General features: G+C 37.9%; 1 long non-coding RNA gene across 1 annotated transcript; it reads right to left on the bottom strand.

Moving 5' to 3' along the window:
- Positions 1-1,223: 1,223 nt before the first annotated feature.
- LOC147571248 (uncharacterized) lies at positions 1,224-10,888 on the bottom strand. The gene is made up of 2 exons (XR_015247592.1): positions 10,783-10,888; positions 1,224-1,680 (listed from the first exon to the last, which is right to left on the bottom strand). It is a non-coding gene; the product is annotated as an uncharacterized LOC147571248 (long non-coding RNA).
- Between the last annotated feature and the right edge of the window lie 656 nt (positions 10,889-11,544).

Genomic DNA, 11,544 nt, shown 5'->3' with positions numbered 1-11,544 from the left:
CCCTTGATCTCTGTAGCAATAGATTCTCTGCTGTCCTCTATACTGTTTTCAAGCCCAGTGATTAATTTTATGACTATTACTGTTAATTCACTTTCTGTTACATTGTTTAAATCCTTTTTGATCATTTCGTTAGCTGTCGTTATTTCCTGGAGATTCTTTTGAGGGGAATTCTTCCGTTTGGTCATTTTGGATACTTTCTGGAGTGGTGCGGAACTGCAGGGCACTTCCCCTGTGCTGTCTTGAATAACTCGCGTTGGTGGGTGGGGCCGCAGTCAGACCTGATGTCTGCCCCCAGCCCACCGCTGGGGCCACAGTCAGACTGGTGTGTGCCTTCTCTTCCCCTCTCCTAGGGGCGGGATTCACTGTGGGGTGGTGTGGCCTCTCTGGGCTACTTGCACACTGCCTGGCTTGTGGTGCTGGGGATCTGGCGTATTAGCTGGGGTAGATAGGCAAGGTGCATGGGGGGCGGGAGGGGCAGGCTCAGCTCACTTCTCCTTCTGTGATCCGCTTTGGGAGGGGCCCTGCAGCAGCTGGAGGGAGTCAGGCGCGCCGCCGGAGGTGTGGGTCCGCAGAAGCACAGCGTTGGGTGTTTGCGTGGCGCAAGCGAGTTCCCTGGCAGGAACTGGTTCCCTTTGGGATTTTGGCTGGGGGGTGGGCGAGGGAGATGGCGCTGGCGAGCGCCTTTCTTCCCCGCCAAACTGAGCTGTGTTGTCCCGGGGCTCAGCAACTCTCCCTCCCATTGTCCTCCAGCCCTCCTGTTCTCGGAGCAGAGCTGTTAGCTTATAACCTTCCAGATGTCAAGTCCCGCTTGCTGTCGGAACACACTCCGTCCGGCCCCTCCGCTTCTGCAAGCCAGACTCGGGGGCTCTGCTTGGCTGGCGGGCTGCCCCTCCGCCCCGACTCCCTCCCGCCAGTCTGTAGCACGCACGGCCTCTCCGCCCTTCCTACCCTCTTCCGTGGGCCTCTCGTCTGCGCTTGGCTCTGGAGACTCCGTTCTGCTAGTCTTCTGGGGGTTTTCTGGGTTATTTAGGCAGGTGTAGGTGGAATCTAAGTGATCAGCAGGATGCGGTGAGCCCAGCGTCCTCCTACGCCGCCATCTTCCTCTCCGTCCTAACTCTACTATTCACTGATTTAATACAGAATATTTTTCCCCCACATAGAAGAGGTGTCATATATTAATGTCAAATTAAAAAAAAAAAAGAATTTGCTACCAAGACACACAATTGAAATTATTTATTTTTATTTATTATTTTGAAAGAGAAAGAGAGACAGAGAGAGAGAGAGAATGAGTGAGTGAGGGGCAGAGATAAAGAGAGGGACAGAAATCCCAAGCAGGCTCCATGTTTTCAGGGCAGAGCCCCATGTGGCGCTTGATATCATGAACCTCAGACCATGACCCGAGTCAAAATCAAAAGTCAGCTGCTTAACCAACTGAGCCACCCAGGCACCCCAGAATTTAAATTTTATTACTAACATGCAGAGATTTAAAAGTGTAACTCTAAGAAATTAGATAAAAAACGATCTATCAAATGAAGGATAAAATGGTAGAAAAAGCAAAGAAATAAAAGTCTTTGAAATATAATTTTGAGTAAAACTTATATTCTTAGATTTATATTAACTTCTCACCTGTAAGAGTTTTCACTCCATCCATCAATTTATCAAGATCAACCTTCCCATTATCTATAAAAAAAGGTAAAGATAAAAATAATAAAATGATGCAGACTCAGAAAAACAGAGTATGAAAACCTTATATTGTGAAAGTCCACTTCTTTTCATTGTGCTCTATGTCAATCCTCAACTTATAAATCCAGTTCTTCAGAAATTCTAGGATAGAAGACGTGCCCTATTCCCTATCAGAGGTGAGCCAACTATCGTCCATTGGCCAAATCCAGCCCACTGCCACGTACCTTTTTATTTGTTCACCACCTAGCTTTATATGGCCCATGAGCTAAGAATCATTTTTACATTTTCAAATGATTGTAAAACCCAAAAGGATATTATTTGTGACACATAAAACTTACACAAATTTAAAATTTTAGTGTCCATAAATAACATTTTATTGGAACACAGCCACACTAATTTGTTTACACATTGTTTACAGCTGCTTTTGTACTACAACAACATTACTGAGAAGTAGGACAGAGATCACATCAACCACAAAGCCTGAAGTATTTATTATTTGACCTTTATAGAAACATTGCTGACCCTGCCCTAGAAGATAGAGTCCACTCAGAGGCAATTTATACTCCTGAATTGTTTAGATTCACCCTACTTTATAAACCTGGAAGAAACTATTATTGATGTTGGCCATGTTCTATGACCCTGCTCAATTATGGTATATCCATAAAGCCTACCTATCATTGTATGATAAAAGGAAAAATGAAGTAATCTTTCATATATTCCCAATATAATTTTTTTTGAAAAGTCTTTTCAATTACTATGATAATCATGGAATGGCCAGTGACATATGACTGGTGTATTTTTGAAGCAATTGTTAAAAAACTTCATTCATCTCATCATAGGCAAATTTCCCTTTTTTTTCTTATTTTCCACTCTTTACTTAGTCATCATACATTAGTTACTGACAAGTGGTCAAGAAGTTCCTAAGAAGAGTTCCTAAGAAGAGGTATGGTATTTAACAGGATCACAAAAGATTGCCACTGAAACTGCTAGGTTGGCTCGTCACATCTCCACAGATTTTGATGGTAATGAGACAATGAGCCCAAATGGATTAAGATAGTTTATTACTTATACCCAAGAAGTAAGATCAGCATGGTGTTGGATCTCTGCCACTTTAGTCCCAGAATACAACACGGAACCAGCTGGACAGTGGACGGGTGGGACATGCGATGAGTCGTTCTGCTGCTGGGAAGCTCACTCAAATGGTACCCAACAAGTTTTATAGACTTATACAGAAATCTGCAGCTCTATCCTAAGGGAGAGAGGCGGAAAGTTGTGTTCAACTGAAACTAAGGAGATGAATGAGAAATGACCTTGTGACCGTCTCCTGTAGATAGGGAAACAGATGGAGACACTGCTTGGTGGCAGCTCTTCACAAGGCTGTCTACTTCCCCTTGTTCCAGGAGGAACTGTGACGCTTTCAAGAAAGACTATGGTAAGATTGTGGTCAAGATGTATTTATGTGGCCTAGGTGGAGATGTGCAAAGTTGTGAGAGAAGAACCATTTCCCTCAAATTACGTATCTAATATTTGAAATGTGCTAGGTCTTAAGGGCACAAAGATAATTAAAGTACACTTTCTACTTTCAAGGACTTCAGAGTTCGGAAAAACTGGTTATGCTGAGTAAACAAAATTCAGAGATAGTGTACTTTTATGGAAGACTCTGATCAAATTGCCTGAAATTTTCCCATATACACCACATAGGAATTTTCCTTTTCCATAAATAACAAGTTAAATTAGGAGATTAGTATCTATTATTGTCGAGCCAAGTATTTTATTTATTGATATATATTTTTTAATATAATTTACTGTCAAATTGGCTTACATACAACACTCAATACTCATCCCAACAAGTGCCCTCCTCAATGCCCATCACCCTCTTTCCCCTCTCCCCCACCCTCCATCAACCCTCAGTTTGTTCTCTGTATTTAAGTATCTCTTGTGGTTTGCCTCCCTCCCTCTCTGTAACTATTTCTTTTTTTTCCCCTTCCCATCTCCCATGGTCTTCTGTGAAGTTTCTCAAGATCCACATGAGTAAAAACATATGATATCTGTCTTTCTCTTACTTATTTCACTTAGCATAATACCTTCCGGTTCCATCCACGTTGCTGCAAATGGCATGATTTTATTCTTTCTCATTGCCAAGTAGTATTCCATTGTATATATAAACCATATTTGCTCTATCCATTCATCAGTTGATGGACATTTTGGCTCTTTCCATAATTTGGCTATTGTTGAAAGTGCTGCTGTAAATATTGGGGTACATGAGCCCCTATGCATCAGCACTCCTGTATCCCTTGGGGAAATTCCTAGCAGGGGGTCATAGGATAGTTCTATTTTTAGTTTTCTGAGGAACCTCCACACTGTTTTCCAGAGCGGCTCTACCAGTTTGCATTCCCACCAACACTGCAAGAGGGTTCCCATTTCTTCACAGCCTGGCCAGCATCTATAATCACCTGATTTGTTCATTTTAGCCACTCTGACCACTCTGATCACTTGGTGTGACGTGGTATCCCAGCGTGAGTGTGGCTTTGATTTGTATTTCCCTGATGATGAGTGATATCGAGCATCGTTTCATGTGTCCATTGGCCATCTGGATGTCTTCTTTGGAAAAGTGTCTATTCATGTCTTCTGCCCATTTCTTCACTGGATTATTTGTTTTTCAGGTGTGGAGTTTGCGAGTTCTTTATAGATTTTGGATACTAGCCCTTTATCCGATATGTCATTTGCAAATATCTTCTCCCGTTCCGTTCCATCGGTTGCCTTTTAGTTTTGTTGATTGTTTCCTTTGTAGTGCAGGAGCTTTTTATCTTGATGAGGTCCCAATAGTTCATTTTTGCTTTTAATTTCCTTGCCTTTGGAGAGGTGTCGAGCAAAAATTGCTGTGGCTGAGGTCAAAGAGGTTGTTGCCTTTAAGCAAAGTATTTTAAATATACATATGTCCTATTGTAAAAGATAGATTACAAACTGTAAGAAGAATATGAAAATCATCTAGGCCTGGAAATCGGCTAACTTCCTTTTTTTTCCCTATAATTTAGAAAATTTATTTTATATCATTGAATGATGTTTAGAGTTAAGCCGATTTTTAAAATATCACTCTTATGCAGGGGCGCCTGGGTGGCTCAGTTGGTTGAGCGTCCGACTTCGGCTCAGGTCAAGATCTCGCAGTCTGTGAGGTCAAGCCCCCCACCTCGGGCTCTATGCTGACAGCTCAGAGCCTGGAGCCTGCTTCAGATTCTGTGTCTCCCTCTCTCTCTGCCCCTTCCCTGCTTGTAGTCTCTCTCTCTCTCTCTCTCTCTCTCTCTCTCAAAAATAAATAAGAAACATTAAAAAAAATTTAAAAATTAAAAAAAATTAAAATGTCATGCTTATGCAAACATAAAAATATGTGAGATACACTTGCAATTACTATAATTTCATATTTAGAATCTAATTCTTTTAAATTGCTGTTCAGCTCTTCAACTCAGAATCACTGGTGTCTGCTTTTGTCTCCAAAATATTGTCCAGTGTGCTATCAACAGCACTGGTGACACAGCATTTCTTAGATGAGGGCTCCATTAGAGTTTTTTATTGAAAGCAAACAAGAAATTAAAAATGTTTCTTGAGAGTAGTTGACACATAAGGCTACATTGGTTTTAGGTGTACAACGCAGTCATCGGATAGGTTTTTATACGTGATGCCACAGCACCACAGGTCTAGCTACCGTCTGTCACCATACAACGCTATTACAATATCATTGATTATATTCCTTATACGGTGTCTTTTATTCCCATGACTTATTCATTCCATTACTGGAAGCCTGTATCTCCTACTCCTCTGCATCCATTTTGCTAATACTCACATCCCCACCCCTCCGGCAATCAGTTTGTTCTCTGTATTTACAGGTCTGATTGGTTTTTTTGTTCGTTTATTGACTTTTTTTTAGATTCTACGTGTGAGTGAATTGATATATTTGTCTTTCTCTGACTTACTTCACTTAGCATAATACCCTCTAGGTCCATCTGTGTTGTCCCAAATGGCAAGATTTCATCTTTCTTGACGAATATGGCTGAGTAATATTCCAGTGTGTGTGTGTCTTCTTTGTCCATTCATCTATTGATAGGCACTTAGGATGCTTCCATATTGTGGCTATTATAAATAATGCTGCAATAAACATAGAGTGCATCTATCTTTTTGAATTAGTATTTTTGTTTTCTTTGGGTAAATACTCAGTAGTGGAATTATTGGATTATATGGTATTTCTAGTTTTAATTTCTTGAGGAACCTCCATACTGTTTTCCATAGTGGCTGTACCAATTTACATTCCCATCAGTAGTGCACAAGAGTTCTTTTCCTCTACATCCTCACCAACAATTGTTATCCTCACCAACACTTATTATTCTCATTGTTTTGATTTTAGCCAGTCTGACAGGTCTGAGTTGATATCTCATTGTGGTTTTTATTTGCACTTCTCTGATAATGAGTGATACTGAGCATCTTTTCATGTGTCTTTTGGCCATCTGTATGACTTCTTTGGAAAAGTATCTATTCAGATCCTATGCTCATTTTAAAAATCAGATTTTTTTTTTTTTTTTTTTTTTTGGTGTTGAGTTGTATAAGTTCTTCATATTTTTTGGATATTAACCCCTTATTGGATATATCATTTGCAAATATCTTCTCCCATTCAGTAGGTTGCCTTTTTGTTTTGTTGATAGTTTCCACCACCGTGCAAAAAAGGCTTTTATTTTGAGGTAGTCCCAATAGTTTACTTTTGCTTTTGTTTCCCTTGTGTTAGAAGACATATCTAGAAAAATGTTGCTACAGCTGATATCAAAGAGATTACTGCTTGTGTTCTCTTCTAGGACTTTTATGGTTTCACGTCTCACAGTTAGGTTTTTAATACATTTTGAATTTATTTTTGTGTATGGTATTAAAGAGTGGTCCAGTTTCATTATTTTATATGTAGCTGTCTAGTTTTCCGGACAAATGGTCCAACAATACCATTTGTTGAAGAAACTGTCTATTCTCTATTGTATATTCTTGCCTCTTTTGTCATAGACTAATTGACCATATCATCACGGGGTTATTTCCGGGCTCTCTATTCTGTTCCTTTGATCCCTGTGTCTGTTTTTATGCCAGCACCATACTGTTTTGATTAGTATGGCTTTGAAGTAGATCTTGAAATATGGAATTGTGACATCTCCAACTTTGTTTTTCTTTCTCAAGATTACTTTGGCTATTGGGGGTCTTTTGCAGTTCCAAACAAATTTTAGGATTATTTTTTCTAGTTTTGTAGAACGCGCTTTTGGTAAATTGCACTGAATTGTAGGTTGCTTTGGATAGTATGGACATTTTAACAATATTTGTTCTTCCAATCCCTACGCATGGAATATCTTTCTATTTGTTTGTTGTGTCATCTTCAAATTCTTTCACCAATGTGTTATAGTTTTCAGAGCACAGATTTTTTTTCCCTCTTTGGTTAAATTTATTCCTATTTCATTCTTTTTGGTGCAATTAAAGTTAACAAGAAATTTTGACAAGTTGATGTCTGATGTCCATCCTCATTGCTTGGAACTTTATTTTACCTTTGTGAGGGATTTGGCAGTTTCTTTTGCCTTCACTTACACTGTATGGTGTATCATAGGCAATTCTTTTGTGTATGCATCATTAACAACAGGTAGTATAGATTTTCTACTTGTGGGTTTCTTTCTTTCTTAGGTCCAAAAAGCATTTTGTTGTAGCTTTGCAATAAAATTTTGAAAAACAGAATTGTGGTCTTTCCTCCAATGGTGAGATGTTTTCTTCACTAATCATAAATTTATACTTTGCCACTGTTCCCATGCTTTTCCTGTATACACAACTTTCCCTTCAATTCTTAATGACAGCGCAATTTTTTTGGAGAAGTTTTTAAACAGCAATTAAACTCAACGCATGGGGTACCAACAATACACAACTGAAAGTGGTAATGTGCCACAGTGACAGGCTAAAACCAAATTCACAAATGCAGACTCAATGACAAGAATGTAATAACTCTACTATGTGATTGGTAACAATTATAAGATGCATCCTGATTCACATGCTAAAATGTGAAAGTATTATTTACATATATATATTTTTTAATTTTTTTAATTTTAAAGAATATATATTTTTTAAATAATGAAATATGAGGCTGATTCTGATTCTGCCATGGCCGTATCAGCTCTCTACAATCTATTTTTCCTGATGATTAGACTAAAAGTCTAAAGAAAACACAAAAAGCAACAACACTAGACTATAGAAGAGAACCAAAACTTGCAGAAGTGACTGGCAACGGGGGTGAGCCTTCTGTTTTGGTTTTCTCTTTTCCCTAATGGCTTTGTCCTGAGGGTGGGGCCCCAATCACAGAACTGCAAGGCAGAGCAGGAAGCTAAGACTGATTAAAAACTCCATCTCTTTGACCAGGGAAACCTGGAAAAGAGGCCCCTTCAGGCTGGAAAATATGGGGTAATTCCAGAGAGGAGAGAACAATGGAGAAAGGGATCCCCTAATTCTGTGTATGAATCTGTAAAAGTCTTGGGCTCACTTTTGAGTTGTGCATGCATGAGACAGATACAAAGAAAGCATTCTTGCAATGGCTTTGAGAACTGAATTAAGATTTAAACCAGGGCCCAAGTCTCAGACTAACCCAAGTGGCACATGCAGACAGACCCATAGCAGTAAAACAGAGCTTTGTAGAATGAACTGAGACTGGAACCATCCAGAGAAATGGGAGATGGAATTTGTGTTCTGAATCTCAGAGTTGATTACCTGCTAAAACAAAACCCACCAGCATTGTTCAATGAATTTTAAAAGGACCCAGAGTCTACACAACAAAATAGTTGACAAGGTTGAGGATACAATTCAGAATTATTTAACATACAAAAAGTTAGGAAAATGAGATCAATTATCAAGTGAAAAGGCAATCAACACATGCCAATCCTTGGATGACTCAAGTGTTAGAATTATCAGAAAAAAAAAAAAAAAAAAAAAAAGGCTCTAAAACAAATATTTTGGTCACAGAATCCCTTTACACTGTTAGAAGTTTTTGGAGACTCCAAAGAGCGTCTGATTATCTTGTATGCTAAATCGTAAAACAAGTGTTAATAAAATTCAAAGGACTGAAATCATGCAAAGTATGCTCGCTGACCACAACAGAGTTAAATTAGAAATGAACAACCAAAGGAAATCCGAGACATTCAAATATTTTGAAATCAAACAACACATTTCAAAGTAATCCATGAGTCAAAGAAGAAATTACAAGAGAAATTAGAATGTATTTTTATCTGAATAAAAATTAAATACATGAGACACAGTGAAGGTGGCGCTTAAAGTAAAATTTATAGCCTTAAATAACTATGTTAGAGAAGAAGAGAGATCTCAAATCCATAATTAAGTCTTTATCTTCATCTAGGAAAGTAAGAGCAAGCCAAACCAAAGACAAGCAGAAGGAAGAAAATAATGAAGATTAGAGAGGATATGAGAACAATGACAGAGAAACTCAATGCAACCAAACATTTAGTCTTCGAAAACATCATCAAAATTGACTAGCCAAGAAAAAAAGAGAGAGGACACAGATGACTACAATTAGTAATGAAAGAAAGGATTAACCCATTGAACTTAACAGTAATTTAAAGGCTAAAGAGGGAATACTGTGAACAACTTTATGCCAGAAATTAAACAACTTACATGAAATAGATTCCAAAATGGACACAAGCTGCCAAAATGGAATAAAAAAGAAACAGAAAATCTGAATAGTGTTGCAACACACAAGAAAATTTAGCATTGGAAATTTTCTCAGAGAGAAGGGACTATGTCCAGATGGCTTCTTTGGTAAATTATTACAAATAATTAAAGAAATAATATCAGTCCTACATAAATTATTTCAGAAAACAGAAGTGGGAAAAAACACCAATTCATTCTATGAGGCTAGTGCTACCTTAATACGAAAGCTAGACAAAGACATCACAAGACAAACTCCAGTGGTGATGCCTTGTAATGATACTGGGAAGGGATGAGTTTTAGTAGAAAAATCAAGAGCTCAGACTAAGACAAGTTAAGTTACAAGTTATTTGAGCTATCCAAGTGGAGATTGCAAATAGGTAGTGAATAAACCAAATAGAGATCCAAGGAGTGTTTTAGGTTAGGAATAGCTATCAGTGATTCATTACCATACAGATAGAATTCAGAGCTCAAAAAGTAGGTAAGATCACTTAGAGAACCCATCAGAGCCTTGAGTTATTTCAACGTTTTGAAAGAAGGTACAGAAAAGTAGAAGAGGGGAAGATAAGATGGGGAGAAAAAAACCCCAACTAGTTTTATGATCAGGTTTACATAGAAATGGATCATTCTGCCCACTGTGTGTAGAGTGGATTTAAAAGTAACAAAATTATAGGCAGAGAGAGAGTTATCTAGCAGTCTAAGAAGAGATAAAAAGAAATAGAAAGAAGGGTAGTGATACAGGGCTAAAGAGTAGGAATGGATTTTAAAAATATTTAGGAGTTTAAATAGGCAGCAGCAAGTAATTAAGTGGGTAGAGATTTCTGGCAGGGTCAGTGAAGCAGAAAAAAGGATGATCAGTTTAAAAAGATATGGAATATATTAGATTACAAATTTTATCCTTGAACAGCTATTTGGGGTGGACTGAATAGAAATGTCTCAGAAGATTTAGAATAAAATAGTTTGAAGACTGGGGAGAAGACTGGAAAGAACATAACTGATGGTTCAAACAGATGGTTAAAAGTAGGGGTTCATAAAATCACTCAGGGAGAACACATAAGACAAAAAAGCAAATGGTTCAGATTGGAAGAACTAAGAAATGAAGCGTTAGCCAGCGTATGATCACTTTTAAATTTAATCCGTAGAAGTTTTATTCTACATTCTGACTATTCCTCAGATAAGCATTCTGGCTTCTCTGCTTTCTGTATGAAAACATGTTGATAACTTTAAATTTTAAAAATGAGGCAGGATTTCTTTTTACTTTAGAATGGGTTCTACTCTAAGATACATTTCCTTTCAGCATCAAATAGTCCTAATTTCAAAAATTTTCATATGCACATTCACAGGCAAAGCTCTGCAGAAACGCAGAGAAATAACCACAGTGCTTACCGTTAACTGGTAGGTTATCTGTTAGACTTTGAAGCTCCTCTCCTGTGAGCACGATTCCCATGTTTTCTAGAACAGTATTGACTTTACTTCTTTCAACCTTCCCTCCTCAGGAAAGAGACATAAGGAATGACAAAAAATACTAAAATATGAAAGAACATTAAATACTAGAAATCTATCAGTGCTCTGTTACTATTATATTGAAAATGTTTTTACTATTAATATGAAAAAACTAGGAATAAGGAAAAATAGAATCCTTTTCAGTACTATTAATATTGCTTTGAAACATGAGTACCAAACTCTATTTTAACATCGTGTTAAAGAGCCTTAAGCTTTGCCTTGATGAAACTATGGACAAGAAATAATTTATGAAGGGATTTTGCAACTTAAGCTAAAGACAACTAATTGAATTTGCTTTGTGTCTATGTCAGACAAAGCATTATATAGATGCTCAGAAACATAATACATATACTTCAGAATTTCAGGGAGAGTTTTCATTTACTGAGTAAATATGTTCTTATTCATCCTCGAATAACAACAAAAAAATGAGACGGGATACAATAGTGACAATTATGCCATTCTAAACCCCTGACAGAACAGTTGACAGTCTCTCTATGCTGGTTTCTTTATCCTTTGATTTCTCTTGTCCAATTCTTCTAAAATTCTCTCCCCTAATCACATTCCTTCATTTTTTTTTCTAATAGTTTTGTCATTGGCCAGAGGGCATGACATGACAGCATTTATTTTGCCCCTGGTGGCCTGGGT

Source organism: Puma concolor, unplaced genomic scaffold, assembly GCF_028749965.1.
Source record: "Puma concolor isolate L17-30 unplaced genomic scaffold, mPumCon1.1.hap2 unalloc_scaffold_38, whole genome shotgun sequence".
Lineage (NCBI taxonomy): Eukaryota > Metazoa > Chordata > Mammalia > Carnivora > Felidae > Puma > Puma concolor.
The sequence above is the reverse complement of the archived record's forward strand: the minus strand, read 5'-3'. Positions and strand labels throughout refer to the sequence as shown.